This window comes from Fukomys damarensis, unplaced genomic scaffold, assembly GCF_012274545.1.
Source record: "Fukomys damarensis isolate Sample0158 unplaced genomic scaffold, DMR_v1.0_HiC HiC_scaffold_10, whole genome shotgun sequence".
Classification (NCBI taxonomy): Eukaryota; Metazoa; Chordata; class Mammalia; order Rodentia; family Bathyergidae; genus Fukomys; species Fukomys damarensis.
Genome location: NW_022900922.1, coordinates 38795993 through 38814949, shown reverse-complemented (window position 1 = coordinate 38814949; position 18957 = coordinate 38795993). Strand labels below are relative to the sequence as shown.

General features: G+C 40.3%; 1 non-coding gene across 1 annotated transcript; it reads right to left on the bottom strand.

Annotated features, from left to right (window-relative positions):
- Positions 1-3185: 3185 nt before the first annotated feature.
- Positions 3186-3257, bottom strand: Trnaq-cug. Its single transcript has one exon. It is a non-coding gene; the product is annotated as a tRNA-Gln (tRNA).
- Positions 3258-18957: the final 15700 nt, after the last annotated feature.

The following is an 18957-nucleotide window of genomic DNA, read 5'->3' as shown; positions in this document are numbered from 1 at the left end:
TCCAGCAGACACACTGAAGAAGGGGTAGGGGAAAGCAAACCCACAGGGCCTGTACTATGTCCAGGAAGCAGCCTGGCAGCTTCCAGGATGAAGAAGGACCTGGCTCTGACCACCCAGGGAGAGAAGACAGAGTCCCCAGTGCCAAGGGGTGGACCAGGTCCTGGGAACCTGCACAGGTACTGCCCTGGGGTCAGCCAGAGATGTCGGCTACACAAGGACACAGACATCAGTGCCTGGACCCCATGGCAAGCCAGTTTGGAGTGATGCAGTGAACTCCTTATAGGACAACAGACAAGACTTGTGTTACTCAATTTAATTGTGCATTGATTTGCTTTTAGATTCGCGTTTCAACTGTCACTCGCTGAGGACATGATGGAGATGAGCCACGCAAGGCCATCTGCCCTCTCTGCAGAGCTCTTCCAACAAGGCCCTCTAGAGGTCGGGAAGCATCGTGCCAGCCCAAGGCTCCTCTGGGGGAAGAGAAAACCTCAAACAGGCCCGCTGGGCCCTCAGGAAAGGCCACTGTACCTTTTCCAGGGGTAAAGGGGAAGCACTGTAGTCAGCAGGATTCAAACTTGCGCGGAGACCCCATGGGTGTCTAGTGCATTGTCTTAGCCACTCAGCCACAACTACACGAAGAGAAGCTGGCTCCTCGGGATAAACAGTTGTGCAAACTTCAGCTCTTCCCAGGGCCACATTTTCTACTGGTGAGGTCAGCGTCTCCTGCTGTGTCCACAGCTGTGTCTGCAGGATGGCAGGAGGTGAGGGCCTTCCAAGATCCAGGCCCCACCACATCCTCCTCTTCAAAGAGTCTAAATGTACCCTGGAAGGGTGGGCCATTTCTGTATGCGGTGCCCAGGGAACTGGGCAGACAGAGAAGAAACACTTTATCACCACTTGGAGAGCCTGGGATCACCTCTAAGTGAGACATGAAAAGAACAACACAGCAGCAGCTTCATTTTGCTGGAGGTGGCAGGGATGTCTTTGAATTAGGCAAAGGACACTTCCTGTCTGTGACCCCACCTTTAGGTTTGGCCCTGCCGCTACCTCCCGCTCCCCTGGGTATAACTGTTCCCAGGCTTGTGTCCTGCACCAAACTCTTCCACCTGTCCTTCCAGCCCTCCCGGAGTCACCCCAGCGCACACTGTCAGGCCTGGCTCACCCTGCCTGAGTTCACGGTTATTCTCAGCCTCAGCCTCACCTTGTGGACACTCAGGGAGGAAGCTCAATGTTGTTTGTCTTGGTAGAAATGAGTTTAGACAAGGTTCAGGCTCTGATCCAGCCTCCTCTGCCTGCACGATAGGACCAAGAACCAGCTCTGCCGCTCTTGGCGTGATTTTCAGTGAGTTGCATCTGTTGTTTTCTCTTCCATTCAAGCTAGGACATAATGGTTCAGTATTCTTCAGGAAGCACTTAGGATTTAGAAATCCTTGACATAGATCAGTATCCATTGTGTGGGGGCCCAGTCATGGCCCATTGGAGTTTGACATTTGGAAAATAACTTCTTCCTGTACAATTAAGGCATTGACACAATCTATGTAACATTTGTTACTTTTCAAGAACACTGTTAAACTTGCTTTGTTCTTTGACCCTGGGATAACAGGAACTCATTAGCCAAAGATCTGATGTTATCTGTAAGAGTCAGGAAATCTGGTCTTTACATAAAGATAAAAACAATTGCTTGGTGCTTCCTGTTGTTGTGTGCCCTTAAAAGCTTCTTGCTGATGTGAGCCTTTAAAAGGAGCTGTTCCAGTGAAATAAATCAGACTTCTCTTGGTCTCCACTCAGGCTTGAGTGTTCTTTCCTTTCTCAATCCTCACTCCCCAACTCAGGCATGTTAGTGTTGTGATGGCTGGGCCCTTTGGAAGCATTGGATTGTAAAAATTCATCTTGCTAGGGCTGGGGATTTAGCTCAGTGGTGCTACCTTCTGCCTTGCAAGCTCAAGGACCCAAGTTTGATCCCTGGTACCCCCCCAAAAAAAATTCATCTTGCTAGGAAAGGGAAACAGTGATTTCATCTTATCGAAGTAAAAGAAACATAGTAACATGTGCAGCTCCACTGTGTATGGTTCTATGATGTCACAGTGCCCAGAGTGACTCAGGGACACAGAATCCCAGCATTCCCTACCAAGGTCACCACTACCTTCAAATCTAAGGATTAATCTGCCATTTCCAATGGTAGATAACATTTTTTGTACTCAAACATTAAAAAAGTTTATTGCATAGGAGCTGACAGAATTCAAAATCAAATTCAAACTTAGGTACAACTCTATGGGTTTCTCATAAAAGTAAATGAATGAACTGTGCTACAGTGACACAGTATTAACAAGTAACACATGAATGAATCAAGGGCAGCTACATGCAATAAAAGCAGCAATTAGCTTTAGCAACATAATATTAAAAGGGCAAAAGTAAGATATATGATTAAGTGTAGCCTGTTACCTTGTATCTGAAATAAAAGTGCACAATTTTTAATAGCTGAGATCAAGGGAAGGGAAGCACTTTGGACTAACTTCTTGTGACACCCAGTACTTCTCTGCCATTCTTTAAATTGTGACAAATCCATACACTTACCTGGAATTGTGATAGGAGATACTTAGTTACATGAAGAAGTGATCACAGAGACATCCTTGTGGTAGAAGCTTAAGGGCAATGATTTCCATGGAAATATTCAGCACTGACAGCAATTCCGTGTGGTGAGTTAATGTCCTAGAAGTAACTAAGGAACACCATAGAAGTTTACTTACTGTGTTGACAGGACTTTTTTTTTCTGTGGAGACCCAGAAGAATTCAAATATCCAAGAGAGGTCAAGCAACGCTTTATTTAGGACATTTTCATATCTTCATTTCTCGTGGAAGATGAACACTCATGAATTCTGGTGATTGTACCTAACAGGCATCATAAAAAAGCTCATTCTCTGGGTGAAATCTCCCTTCTCTCTTTTGGATCCTTTCCATTCCACGTGAAATGAATGCACTGCATTTTATAAAGCAATCAGTCAAGGGCCATGTTCAGCTCAACTCTATTCTGGGTGCAGGAATCCCAGGGGTGGGAGGGCAGGAGGATAAGCCGGTCCAGCTCTGAGCATACAGCAGGGGGAGGCCAGGACTCTCTCGGGTCAGGAGTACCAGGATTCCCCCAAGATCATTTCTAAAACTTCATTTTAAAGGAGGGGAAAAATTATAGGTTCCACCGAGATTTGAACTCGGATCGCTGGATTCAGAGTCCAGAGTGCTAACCATTACACCATGGAACCCCACGTATAGTTTCCCTGTACTCCAGCCTGATGGGAAATCTGTCCTCCACCGCGTCCGCTCTACCTTCCAGGTAAAAAACTAAGCGCTCGTCCGGTCCCTGCGGTCGCTGCCCCCCGCCGGTCCTGCAGTGCAGACTCCGGACACGGACCTGGGGTCCCGGGCAGTCTGCGTTCCCGCCCCCACGCCAGCGTGGCGTCCTGAGCAGCCAGTGCCCGACCCTGATCGTCAGACCCGTGGGCCGCGTGGGGTCAACGCCTTCCACCGAGCCGATGCCCCTGCGTGGAGAGTGGACAGCACTGAGACTGCCGCCCCAGGACGGCAGCTGGGGAGGAGTCACCTATGAGCCCTCGCCTACCCCCTCCTCGGGCATGGCCCCGACTGCCGCCCTCCGTGGGCCGCACCCCCTGAGCCCCGCCCCCGGCGACAGTAGACACGCGGGACTGCGGCCACTCGTGGGACACGCGCATCCCTAAGGGTTGGGGCTTGTGACAGGTCGGGGTCTCAAAAAAAAAAAAATGTACATCTGCAATGGCCAATGCTAAAAATGTCAGCAACAGTAGATTAGTGTCCCATTAGGACCTAAACCAGAAAATAAATGCCTATGCTTCCCGATGGCACTGAATAGGTAAGAAATGAGGGAAGAGACCCAGGGGATCTGGACACAAGGCCTCAAGACCATTCCCACAGCCTGGGTCCTGCTGCTCCCAGGGTGGCATCCACCCCAGCCTCAGGAACCTGGCAGCCTCTGGGGTCCCAGCACCCGCTCCTCCATCCAGAGCTGCTCATAGTGATCACTGCCCGGGATCGCATCACAGTGGGTAAAAATGAGCAGAGAAGAAAACCCACAAAAGCCACGAGCCAGTGCCCAAGGTCAACATGGTGCTGAGAAGTCACAGAGCAGGGCCTTGGAAATACAGCTGAACACCCCAGCCTACCTGCCAATCCCAGTCCAGGGCCACCGCAAAACACCTGGCTCTTCAAAACTGCCAAGGTCGCTGGAACCAGGGAAAAAGAGCAAGCACTCCCACCCACAACATCTGGTGATGAAATATCCTCTGAACAGGACCTGGAGGAGAAGAAGGAAGGCAGGTAAAGACCGGGGAGATCTGAGGGGAGCAGGGCTTTAGTCAGTAACAGTGACACAGATCTGCTCCATACTTGTAACAGAGAGTGGAGCTGATACATGGCGTGGTAATGGGACGATGTATGGGAATGCTCAGCTCCAGCTTTCTCACTGTGCTCCTGGGAACAAGAGCGAAGATGTGACGGCAGAAGGCCACTCCAGAGTGGCGCCAGCTGAGGGTGTGCAGACCTGGAGTGCAGGAGAAGCTGCTGGGCCGTGTGGGCTCCTGTGCTTAGCTCTGCCCTTGCCCTGGTGACAGCAGCTCACAGCGAGGGGACGCTGAGTGACAGCGTGCACTGAACACCTGACCCAGGGAGGCTGGGCGCAGTTGGGAGTGGAATCTCACTGCAAGTGCAAGTGACACAGAAGCTATCTAGGGAGCTGTGGCCCAAACCTCTCACACTGACGCAGGCAAAGCAGAGCGTGGACCGGATGTCTGGACAGCGATGCTGTGGGGGACAGGGCTGGGGCAGTGTCACTCCTGGCTTGGAGGTCACAGGCCATGGGCCACTAGCGGTGCTGGATCTCTAGTCAGAGCGGCAAATTTGTCAGCTTTGGGGCCCAGGCATCCCCTTAGAGCTTTGCGTGTCACAGAACAATGCAGGTGACTTCAGGGGACATCGGAGTCATGTGGGCTACAAGACCCAGGCTGGGTCCACGTCAGGAAGCTGCTGGCTCTGGTCTCCAGAGCTGCTCAGTGTCCTCTTGTTCATTTGCCTTGTTTTCATTTCCCCCAACAAAATGCTGATGGGAAATTCTTCTCTCTCATTCCCAAGATCAAAAAGTTATTCAAGCAGTGGTTCACTCTGGGAGACCCCTGCAGTTAGGTTTCAGTCCCCATCTGCCCAGTATATGACCCGGCCTGAGAAAAAAATACACCAAAAGGCAGAACAAAGAGACAGAAAGTGGGGGCCAGGATGACCAATGCTGGTACAACCGACAAAGGTGCTGGCCAGTCTCAGGCACTGATTTTTTTGTGGGGGGGCAATCAATTGGAGTAAAGGCAAGCTATACGCAGTTTCTATAGAAATCAATGTAAACTAGGCTCATAAAGAACAAGACAAAGCATTCTCGAACTAGGAACAGAGTACACAAAATATATGGTTGCAATTAGAACAGTGTCAGAAGGTTTTAGTTGTGGGAATGGAATTGGGGTGTGAGTTACTCTGACCTCAGCACAAACGCTTCAGCCGGACTCATGTCTATAAACAAGCCAACTGCGGGGTTAACATTTCACAGCCTGCTTGGGTATAATCAGTATTATGGTCCTCTGCATCTCCCACTTCTCTGTTTGGAAACCGCAGCTGCATCAGGTCTGGTGATCCTTGCAGGTACCAGGGCTGTTGCAGGCAAGGTCAGTTGCTCTGATGCAGCCCTTGCATGGCTCTCAGCATGGTGTCACAGCATGCAGCTTGCAGCAAATCCAGCATCTCAGTCCATGGTGGTACTTTCTGGGAGGATGATCACAGCATGTTTTTATTTTCTGTTGAAAAATAAGCATACCCTGGTCCCTATGTTATTTTTCTAAATTAAGTTTATTGGTACATTTTAGGTGTGCCCCTATGGTATTAATTGTATTGAGACATTTGCCTTTTAGTTGGGACATACTTAGACAACACTAGTGTCTAGAACATGTCTGTAAATCTGTCTTTGTATGTGTGGAGTTTTGAAGGAGTATATTTACCTTCTATAAGTGGATCTAAACATTTTTAAATGAAAGTAACAAGATCTAATTGAGTTTGTGGATATAGCTATTCCTCCCTTTTTTGTTTATGTAATTGTGTTTTTAGGGAAAGGTGAGTACGCCCAACAATGGCTTGTCCAATGGACCCGTGTCACAAGGACTTACAATGTGCCTAACTGACTTAACTGTTTATAATAATAATTTTATAAAGAGCACCTCCAACTGTGGTTAGGGGAGAAAGAGCGCAGTTTCAATCCAACTGCTACAAGCTGAGAAGGGTTAATGTTAGGGGCTCTCTTCAGGGAGTTAATTTAATAGGCCTTAAATAAAAATCATGTTATAATTTAGCCATTATAAACTCTCTTTATAGAGCCAATCTGATGGATTTTGGTTTAAAAAAAATCTAGCACATTTGTTCTTGATTTTATCTACATGATTACTTGGAGTTTGGCAGCCTATAGGCAAGAATAAACAATTTTTTAAAGAAATTAGAGCATGTATAATAAAACTATAAGTAGCTGGGGATTTAGCTCAGTGGTTCGGTGGCCTGCCTTGCAAGCACAAGGACTGGAGTTCAATCCCCGGTACCAAAAAAACCCCAAAAAACTATAAGTATTAAAATAAAAAAGCAGGTTGGGGAAAGAGCCACGTTTAGAAACTATTTTTCAAGGATTAAAACAGTGATTGTAACCTGCTGGCTCTTAGACACTTTTATATTAGAGGTCATCTGTAACTGATTGTGATCACTTAGTTGTACATACCACCGCACAAGGACCAGCCATTGGTCTAATATTTTGTCATAACTTTAAAAAGTGTTAGCTGTAAAGATTGAAAATTTAATAATTTTGAAAAAAACTTTAGCTAAAAAATTTTAAAACTCTTGTTGAGTTCTGTAAATTTTACCATACTTTTTTTTTTCTGACCCAGAACAGAGGTGAGTCACCAGTGGAGTTGGAAACTGCAACAAGAGGTCAGCAGTTGGAGCCCTTTCTTATATCCACCTTTTTTTTACTATGGACTTGACATTGTATATTATTGGGTTACATTTTTCTACTGGGTGTTCAAGACCGAATTAAAGTGAGACCTATATTAATTAAAATTAACCTCTTGCTATCTACCAAGGTCAATTAAATCTCCACAGGCATTACTTTGAACCTTATATAGAGCTTTTCAGCTCCTGTCAGTGTCAGCCATCAGGATGTGTCATGGCCTTGCTTGATCATGTTGCTTTCTGTGAAAGCATGGGAGATTTTCCCCTATAAGTCGCACTTCTTGTTTCTTATCATTTTGGCATCCAACAATCTCCCTGCTGAGAAGGTTGGGTTACTTACCAAAGTTGTAGGATCTTGTACAAAATGCTCTTCATGTCCTGGGCAGTTTGTAGGCCTTGAAGGGCAAGGGCCAAAAAATATTGGCTGTCCTCTTACCCCAGTTGCCTTTCTAGTTCTGGTCTCTGAACTTTAATTGTTGAACACCCAGAAAAGATGATAAATAACATTACCATTGCAATGGGAGTAGTGAATTTAATTATTATAATTTTACCTGGATATCAAGCACTTTGAAATATAAAATAAAGTTAGAAGACTGTTATCTTTTATCAATCATGGTTATTGTAATAATTGAATTCCTGTAAAATGTTAATGAGAAAAAGCTTCAAGAGCCACACATAATATTTTATCATGACAATCATGATGACATTATCTTTATAATACACAATATCTTTATAATCCATCTTGGTATAAAATAGACATTGTTAAACATACTCATTCCTCTGCAAAAGCACCAAAATCTCTTACCAAAATTGTTATCTTTTGATAGGAAGTCATCTAAAGTAAATGTGTCAGCCTATAAATGTAGCTGTTATAAAGACCTGGAGTGTAAGAGAAAGGCAAATACCAAATCAAAAGATTATTATCATAAACAATATATTAGAAAACCTGTACAGTGAGAAAGCATGAATACATTTAGTACACCAGAAAATTAACAATAATAATCATAATTATATGTATGAAATCTTGTGCCCTTTAATTTATTTTGGTAGCAAAAGCATCTTTTCAATAAAACATTGTTGTTGTTTCACAGAAGATTTAATATTTTGAAAATGCCTAATGTAAATATATGACAATAATATATTTAGAATAGGGAAGTGTGAAGGGAGGGCAGGGGAATGGGGAAAAAATAAGAACCAAGATACATCATATTTAAGTACAAGATCCCAGTGATGAATATAACTGTATTGTATACTAAAAGGTACCCATAAACTTAATTTAAAATTAAAAGAAAAAATATATTTAGAACTTAACCTTTTGATGATAACCAATGTAAACATATTATAATAATATATTTAAGTAATATTTATTGATGTAAGTCTCTTATAAGGCTATGAAAACTATTGGGGTCAGTCTGTTGTAAGACTATGGAAACTATTTAAGTCTCCCAGTGAGCAAAGACTGGAAAATATTTCCATGTGGCTGCTCCTTTGTTTACCAAGGGGAGTCCCATTTAGCAGTCTCTTTAATCCTAAGGGTCTTCATTTAGTTACCACAGTGAAGCTTATTTAATAACCTATAAAAACCAGATTGCAATAATTAGCACATTATTTGTAACTGATTAAAGTTTTGAAGTGATTATATTTAGACAATATGTGTTACATTGTTTTGATGTGCCAGCAAACTGGGGAAGAAAAGAAATGCATGTGTTTTTTTAAAAAATTTATTTAATTTATTTATTTTTTGGTTTTTTGAGACAGGGTCTCACTACGTAGTTGAGACTGACCTGGAATTCACTATGTAGCCCAGGATGGCCTCGAACTCACAGCAATCCTGCCTCAGATTACTGAGTGCTGGTACTACAGGTGTGCGCCACCACACCCAGCCTGCATGTGTTTAATTTTAATAACATTTATCTATAAGCCAATTTAAATTATAGGCAAATTATCTTTAAAAAAATTTTTAAAGGCCAAAAAAGGGGAAAAATTGTTGAGGTCAAACAAAATAGCAGGGCTGGGGATTTAGCTCAACGGTTCGGTGGCCTGCCTCGCAAGCGCAAGGACCCAAGTTTAATCCCCGGTACCAAAACCAAAACCAAAACAAAATAGCTATATAATTTCACAAATGGACAAATAAAAAAACAAGGCAATTTAAAAAACTAGAGTACACTCAAATAGATTTACCTTATTGAATTATAATATCCTTTTGTAATTTTTAGGTTCATAATTGTAAATAAGACTAGTCAAAACTTTTTGTAAGGCAATGAACAGAGAGCTCTTGTAGAATTAGAATGAGAAGGAATGAAGGTCTTTACTCCTGTAAATGTAAACCTTTTATAACAAACTTGAAATCAACAAGGAAACATACATATTGCTTTGATAAATTACTTCTGCAGCCCTTCTTGATAGACATAGGCCTTCTGGTCTTGTATGTCTCTCTTTATCCTTCTAATAAGACAGATTTTAAAAAAGTGTATCTATTTTACTTATCGTTTTCTCAGTATTTTTCTTCTGTCTCTCTTACTATAGGTCTTCTATAACAAACTTGTCTTCAGTTGTTAAAATTTTAAAGTGTCCTCCTTTTTTTCTGTTCTCAGATTATTAAATTTTAGAATTTGATTGGCTGCCAATAGAACAGTAATAACTTTGAGTTCTTCATCAACAAAGTACAGAGAAGAGCAAGTTAACTCTATAATTACAATTCAAGAATTTGCAATGCATCAGCAATATTTTAGGCAACACCAATTAAGCATGAATTTATATTGAAAAAGATACATTTATCAAAACTTATTAAAATTTGTAACTTGATTTCTCTTGTAAAAGCTTTATGTCTTGTAGAGCACAGTTGCAGTTTCTCTGGCTTTGTTTTGGGTTCCAGACCTTTGCAGGCAGCATCAGGCTGATAATATAGTTCTGGCTCTATATAGTTCTGGCAAGAAATGTTCTTTCTCACTATTTTGCTTTCTGCTTTTCAGAGCTTTCCTAGCTGTTTTCAATCCATTATTTGTTTTCTGATTTCAGTTCTTTCCAAGCTGAGTGTAAGCCCTGCTCGACCCTGTCTGAGTCCAACCCTGGAGCCCTGCCATCACAATCCGGTGCACTAAGGCCAGGCAGTTCCTCTCATGCTTTTCCCCCACCTTCTCTGTACCTGTGGTCTTAGCAACTCAAGCGGAGCAGGGAGGCAGCTGGACCTCCTTCACAGGTAACAATGTCATGTTTTCTTTTTTTTTTTTAATTGAGTTTATTGGTACATTTTAGGTATACAGTATAGTTGCATTCGTTATTGGGATCTTGTACCTTTACATGACAGGTCTTGGTTTTCATTTTTCCCCTTGTCCCTGCCCTCCCTTCAGAATCCCTCCTCCCTTCCCCATTTACAAACACTTTATTTCCATCTTTTCATTTTCTCACATTTTTTCTTTTCCCTTATTACCTTTCCCAAACCGTTCCCACTTTCTCTACACCTTTAGCCCTTTTCTTCCCATTTTCACAATGTCAGTCATCTCATTAGGATCTTATGTACTATTACAGTTTATTCACACCAGAGAAACTATTCGGTATTTCCACATGTGTGACTTATTTATTTCACTTAGGAGTATATCCTCAATATGTATCCATTTTCCTATGAATGAATCTAATCTCATTCTTTATGGCTGAGTAATATTCCATTTTATAGAAAAACCACATCTTTATCCAGTTTGCAACTGATGGGCAAATGGGCTGTTTCCAAGTTTCAGCTATTACAAACTGTGCTGCTATAAGCATTGGTGTGCATATATCACTGTGATATGATTCTTTTAATTCTTTTGGAAAGATACCCAGCAGAGGGGTGGTTGGGTCAAATGGAACCTCTAGTCTCAGCTCTTTGAGGTATCTCCATATTGATTCCCATAGTGGTTACACCAGTCTACACTCCTACTAACAGTGCAGAGTTCCTTTCTCCCCATAACCCCGCCAACATTTGTTATTGGTTTATTTCTTGATAGCAGCCATTCTTTGTGGGGTGAGGTGGAATCTCAGTGTTGTTTTCATCTGCATCTCTTGAATGACCAGTGATGTGGAACGTTTTTTCATATATTTACTTGCTGCTTTTACTTGTTTGTCTGAGAAATGTCTGTTAATTTCAGATGCCCATTTTAGAATTAGGTCTTTATATTTGGGGGGCTGGTTGTTTTGAGTTCTTTATATATTTTAGATAATAGTCCTTTGTCTGAGGAGCTGCTGGTAAAAAGTTTTTCACACATTGTAGGTTGTCTCTGAGTTCTGTTGATGGTTTCTTTTGCAGTGCAGACGCTTTTTAAGAAGATGAGATCCCAGTTGTTGATTCTTTCTGCTAGTTCCCGTGCTACTGAGGATTTGTTCATAAAGTCTTTTCCTATGCCAATGTCTTCCAGAGTTTTGCCTAACTTATCTTCCAGCAAGTTTAGTGTTTTTGTTTTTATATTTAGATCCTTAATCCACTTGGATTTTAATTTAGTGCATGGTGACAGGTAAGGGTCTAGTTTTAATCTTTTGCAGGTTGAGATCCAGTTTTTCCAACACCATTTATTAAAGAGGCTATCTTTCCTCCAGTGGGGACTGTCAGCTCCTTTGTCAAGTATGAGGTAGCTGAGTGCATCTGGAGTTGTTTTGAGGTCTTCCAATCTGTTCCACTGATCCTCAGGTCTGTTTCTTTGCAAGTACCATGCTCTTTTTTATCACAGTGCCTTTGTAGTATAGTTTCAAATTGAGAATTGTTATACCCACTGCCATGTGTCTGTTGCCTAGGATGGCTTTTGCTATTCTAGGTCTCTTATGGTTCCAAATGAATTTTTGGATTCTTCTTTCTAGTTCTGTGAAGTATAGTGTTGGGATTTCAATTGGTATTGCATTGAATCTGTAAAGCAGTTTTGGTAGTATGGCCATTTTCACTATGTTGATTCTTCCTACCCAGGAGCAGGGGAAATCTTTCCATTTTCTTATATCCTCCTCAATCTCTTTTTTCAGAGTGCTGTAGTTTTCAGTATAGTGGTCTTTTGCTTCTTTTGTTAGATTGAATCCCAGATACTTCATTTTTTGTGGTGCTATTGTGAAAGGAATTGTTTCCCTAATTTCTATCTCAGTGTTATTTGTGTACAAAAAGGCTATTGATTTTTGGGTGTTCACCTTGTATCTGGCTACTCTACTGAATCTGTCAATTAAGTCTAGAAGTCTTTTGGTGAAGTTTTTTGGGTCTTCAATGTAGATTATCATATCATCAGTAAATAATGACAGTTTAACTTCTTCCTTTCCTATCTTTATTGCTTTAATTTCTTTCTCTTGTCTAATTGCTGTGGCTAATGTTTCCAGAAACTATATTGAAGAGGAGTGGTGATAGTGGGCATCCTTGTCTTGTTCCTGATTTTAACATGAAAGTTTTTAGTTTTTGGCCATTTAATATGATGTTGGCTGTTGGTTTTTCATAGATAGCCTTTATTGAGTTGAGATACAGACCATCTATTCCAATTTTTTGCAGGGTTTTTAAAATCATGAATGGGTGTTGAATTTTGTCAAATGTTTTTTCTGCATCTATTGAGAGGATCATATGTTTTTTGTCCTTGACTTTTTTAATATAGTGTATTACATTTATTGACTTATGTATGTTGAACCATCCTTGCATCCCTGGAATAAATCCAACTTGATCAGGATGTATGATCTTCTTGATGATCCTCTGTATTTTGTTTGCTAGTACCTTATTAAGGATTTTTGCATCTGTATTCATTAAGGAGATTGGCCTGTAGTTCTCTTTTTTAGTTGCGTCTTTCCCTGGTTTGGGAATCAAAGTGATACTTGCTTCCAGGAATGAATTTGGAAGTATAGCTTCCCTTTCAATTTCATTGAAAAGTTTGAAGAGTAAAGGCAGTAGTTCTTCTCTAAATGTCTTGTAAAATTCAGCAGTGAATCTATCAGGACTTGGGCTTTTCTTTGTTGGTAAATATTTAATTATATTTTCAATTTCATTGACTGTAATCGGGTTGTTTAGAATGTTTTTATCTTCTTTGTTCAACTTTGGTAATTCATAAGTATCTAAAAATCTGTCCATTTCTTCCGTATTTTCCAATTTATTAGAGTACAGGTTCTCAAAGTAGGTATTAATGATCTTCTGGATTTCTGTTGTATCTGTTGTGACTTTGCCTTTTCAATTGCTGATTGCGTGGATCCCAGCCTTTTATTTCCTTTTTCTGATAAGATTAGCTAAGGATTTATCAATTTTATTTACTCTTTCAAAAAACCAACTCTTTGATTCATTTATTTTTTGTATCATTTTCTTAGTTTCAATTGCATTGATTTCTGCTCTAATCCTTATAATTTCCTCTCTTGTTTGAGCTTTGGGTTTTTCTTGCTCTTGTTTTTCTAGTAGTCTAAGATTCATCATTAGTTTGTTCATCTGAGCTTGCTCTGTTTTCCTAATGTGGGCATTCAGTGCTATGAATTTTCCAGGTAGAACTGCTTTCATTGTGTCCCAAAGATTCCTGTATGTTGTATTGGCATTTTCATTTATTTGTAGAAACTGTCTGATTTCTTCTTTAATTTCCTCTGTGATCCATTGATTGTTCAGGAGAGCATTGTTCAATTTCCATGTATTTGTGAAGTTCCTATGGTTTCTTGTGCTATATATTGATCTCCAGCTTGATTGCACTATGATCTGATAATATACAGGGGATAACTTTGATTCTTTTGCATTTATTCAGACCTGTTCTGTGAGGTAGTATGTGGTCTATCTTGGAGAATGACCCATGTGCAGCCGAAAAGAATGTATATTCTGATTTTGTGGGGTGGAACACTCTATAGACGTCTATTAAGTCCATGAGTTCAAAAGCTTGGTTCAGTTCTAGTATTTCATTGTTGATTTTCTGCCTAGATGATCTGTCAATTTGTGATAGTGGGGTACTTAGATCCCCCACTACAATTGTATTAGTGCTTATTTGGTTTTTCATATTACTTAATATTTGTTTTATATCGTTGGGGGCATTAATATTTAGGGCATGTATGCTTATGATTGTCATCTCTTCCTCTTGAATTGTTCCCTTTACAAGAATGTAGTGGCCTTCTTTGTCTGTCTTAATCAGTTTTGGTTTGAAATTTGCTTTGTCTGTTAATAAGATTGCTACCCCTGCTTTTTTCTGGGCTCCTGTCATGTGCAGAACTGTTTTCCATCCATTCACTTTCAGTCTATGGGCTTCTTTTTTGCACTAGGTGTGTTTCTTGTATACAACATATTGTTGGATTTTGCTTCTTAGTCCATTCTGCCAGTCTATTCCTCTTGATTGGTGAATTGAGGCCATTGATATTAATGGTTATAACTGGTATATATTGACTTACTATTGTCATGTTATTGTCCTTTTGTTGACTCTTTTTACTCCCCCCTCTCCTTTTAATTTCTTGCCTTGCCTATTTGATTGGTCTGTTGGGCCTTATGGTGTTGTGACCTTCATTGTCTTTTTCTAGGATACTGTTTAGAATTCTTTGTAGTGCTGGTTTATTGTTCATGAAGTTTCTCAGGTGTTCTTTGTCATGAAAGTATCTTATTTCCCATCCATTTTGGAAGGCAGCTATGCTCACCACTATACCACCAACGCCGGTTCCCATCCATTTTGAAAGAGAGTTTTGCAGGATACATCAGTCTAGGTTGGAGGTTGTTTTCTTTTAGGACTTCATATACCTCTCTCCAGGATCCCCTTGACCTGAAGGTTTGTATTGAAAAGTCTGCTGTGATTCTGATGGGCTTTCCTTTGCATGTAATTTGTTTCTTTTCCCCTACTTCTTGTAGTGTTTTGTTCTTCTGTTGGATTTAACCATGTCATGTTTTCTGAGAGAGGCAAGTCTGCAATTTGAAAGACAGCAGATTTGGCAAGTAATTGCTCTAAAACTGAAGCTAAACAGTTCTCACCAGCAGCTGAGTGCCATAGAGCAGAAGCATGAGTGGCTCCCAGGCTTCATTGTTGAGGCTGCATAACAGAGGGCACGAGGCTCCAAGTTTTCAAGGTCTGCGTTAAAGTCTCCAGGGAGATACCTTCTCTTCTTTGCTGTCTGGATCTTATTTTTGACATGCTCCCTAAGTTCTTGTTTGTGAAAAGTGATGATTATATTTAACTATCTTTTGCGGCATTTATTTGAACACTGCCGGCCAGCTTGGGCCAAAAGTGATTACTTGTGCTTTAGTCCCTGTTGACTATCTTACTACCCTCTCGCATGTGAAGCACATACCTCCTTTTCTGGATTTTGCTTCCTTCTTCTTTTTTCCTTTTTATTCTGATTGCATGTGATTCAAGCCTCATGCTGGATACCAATTCCTAGAGATCCCTGCAGTTAGGCTCCAGTCCCTACCTGCTCAGTATATGACACAGGCCTGAGAAAAAAACACACTAAGAGGCAGAACTAAGAGACACAAAGTGGCGGGCAGGACGGCCAATGCTGGCGGAACTGACAAAACTGGCTAGGCCTAGGCTCTGAATTTTTTTTTTTTTTTTTATTGGCAATCAGTTGGGGTAAAGTCAAGCTATGTGCCATTTCTATAGAAATTAATGTAAACTAGGATCATAAAGGACAAGAAAAAGCATTTTCAAATTAGGAACAGAACACACAAAATATATGGTTGTAATTAGAACATTGTCCTTCTAGTTAGAAGATTTTAGTTGTGGGAATGGAATTTGCGTGTGAATTACTCTGACCTCAGCATGTAAGATTTGGCTAGACACACTTTTTTTTTTTTTTTTGGTACCGGGGTTTGGTATCAGGGATCAAACTCCGGACCTTGCACTTGCAAAGCAGGCTCAGAACCACTGAGCTAAATCTCTGGCCCCAGACTCACTTTTATAAAGAGACAACTGTGGGGTTAAGTCTTCACAGCCTGATTTGGGCATAATAAAGACTACAGTCCTCTGCAGTTCACACTATGTGTTTTCTCACTCTGGATCCAGCTTGTTTGCAGCCCTATTGCCTGAAGATGCTGTTTAGCCCCACACTATGCTGTGGATGCTCTCAGCATCACACTGTGGGGTACAATGATCCTGACTTGTGGCTGCAAGGTATTAATACCACTCCTGTAAGCAGGTCGGGGTGCACCTGTTCTCAGCTCCTGGCTATAAGTTGTGATGCATCTTATTTTCATTATCATATAAGTTAAAAACATTTTATAGCTTCAACATTTTGGGGGGCCATGGAATTATTTAGTAGTGTACTACTCAATTTTGTAACATTCGGGAATTTTACATTTATCTTGTTGATATTCAGTATTCTGTGCTCAGAGACCACAAATTGCATGGTATCGATCTTTTGAAATTTGCTGTTATGCACATAATAATTTGATAAATATTTCACATGTAACTAAGAAACATAGCTAATCTGCATTGGGATTACTCCTTCTACTTGAAATGTCAAAATCAACACTCAAAAATCAATAGCAATGTCAGGTGTGGTGGCACAGGCCTATAATTCCAGCACTTGGGAGGCTGAGGCAGGAGGACCACTGTGAGTCTGAGACCAGCCTGGGCTACATAGTGGGATCCTATCTCAAAAAACAAAAATGAAAACAAAAAATCAATAGCATTTTAAAATTAGGGAAATACTTTTCAGAATAGCATAAAGAAGAATAAAATACTTAGGAATCAATCTAATAAAAGAAGAGAAAATACATTGAAAATGATATTACTCTGAAAAAGGAATCACAGAGGATATCAGAAAATGGAAAGATATCACCTTTCCTTGGAAAGCCAGAACTAGTATAGTGAAAATGACCATAATTCCAAAATTACTATAAAGATTTAATGCAATTCCAATGAAAATCCCATCAGCACATCTCACAGAACTAGAGAGAGCAATTCTAAGATTGATATGGAATCAGAAGAGACCTAGAATAGTAAAAGCCATTCTGGGTAACAAATGCAAGGCAGAAGGCATCACAATCCCTGACTTGAAATCACACTACAAAGCTGTTATGATAAAAACAGCACAGTGCTGGAAAAAATCAAAACAATTCAATCAAATAACAACAACAACAACAAAACAGACCCAAGGATCTATGGAATAGAATAGAAAATGCAGAAACAACCCTAAGCACACTCAGCCAATTTATCTTCCACAAAGGGACCAAACACCCTCCCTTTGGGAAAGACATCCTCTTTATTAGATAGTCCTTAGAATACTGGCTTTCCACATGCTGAAGACTAAACCTAGGCCCATCTCTCTCACCATGCACTAAGCTAAAATATAAATGGATCAAAGATTTCAATATTAAAAAAGAAACACTAAATCTTCTGGAAGAGAGAATAGGCAGAACTCTTGAAACCATTCATATAAGCAAATACTTTATGATAAAACCCCAACCATGCAGGAAATATTATAAAGAATCAACATCTAGGATTTCATCTTATTAAAAAGCATTTGTATAGCAAAAGAAACCACCAACAGAGTGGAGACAACAGGTAGAATGGGAAAAATATTTTACCAGCTACTCCTCAGACAAAGGACTAATATCTAGAATATATAAAGAATTCAAAAAGTTCAGAGCCTCCAAAATTTAAAGACCCAATCCAAAATTAGGCATCTGAGATGAATAGACATTTCTCAGAAGAAGGAGTACAAACAGCAAATAAATATATGAAAAAATGCTCTGGTTGTTTGAGAGATGCAAATGGAAACAACACTGAGATTCCATCTCACTCCAGAGAGAAAGGCTATTATCAAGAAACCAGTCAATAATAAACAGTGAAGCTGTGGGGAAAAAAGAACTCATCTCCATTGCTGGTGGGCGTTTAAATTGGTACAACCACTATGGAAATCAGTATGGGGATTCCTCAAAAAACTGAAACTGGAGGTTCCATTTGACCCAGCTATTCCCCTTCTAGGTATCTTCCCAAAATAGTTAAAAGCTTTAAAAAAAAAGAGTTAAAAGCATCACACTACAGTGATATATGCATACCCATGTGTATAGCAGCACAATTTATAATAGCTTCATCTTGGAATGCCCATCAACAGATGAATAGATTTTCAAAAAGTATGGTGTTTATATACAATGGAGTACTACTCTGCCATAAAGAAGGGTACACATGAATAATTTGTAGCAAAATGGATGCACCTCCAGACTATAATCTAGTTTTGAAATAAATTTCTGATGAAATAAATCAGACACACAGATTTAAGTATTGCATTATTTCTCTTATGTGAGAAACCCAAAAGGGAAAACGAGGAACATGATGGAGATATTGGGAAGTAGGAAGAACATGTTTGAATGAGCAGGGAAATAAGGGAGTAGGAGGGAAAGGAGATGAAGGGAAAAGGGAAAAAAGAATAGGAAGTAAAAATTGAAACAAAGTTTTTTCAAATGGGGAGGGGTAAAGGCTCAGAACGAGGGAAGGCGACTGAGAAAATAAAAGAAGAATCAAGATATATTATGTACAAGTATAAATTCCCTAAGTATGACAAATTTGTACTAATAAAAATATGAAGTTAAAAAATTAACAATAGCCTGGCATGCTGGTGCACTCCTGTAATCCCAGCACTTGGGAGGCTGAGGCAGGAGGATCACTGTGAGTTTGAGACCAGCCTGGGCTACATTGTGAGCTCAGGTCAGTCTCAACTACATAGTGAGACCCTGTCTCAAAAAACCAAAAAAAAAAAAAAAAAAGAAAAAAAAATTAACAATAATTGTGTTATGAAATATCTTTTATAAAGAAACATAGCCATTTGCAGTTGGGATTTACCCTACTACTTGAAATTTCTGTTAGTAAAATTCTGTTTTAGGGCCGGGGATGTAGCTCAGTGGTGCCATGCCTGCCTGGAAATTGCAAGGTCCTGAGTTTGATCCCTGGTACTACAAAAAAAAAAAAAAAAAAAAAAAAAAAAAAAAAAAAAAAAAAAAAAAAAAAAAAAAAAAAAAAAAAAAAA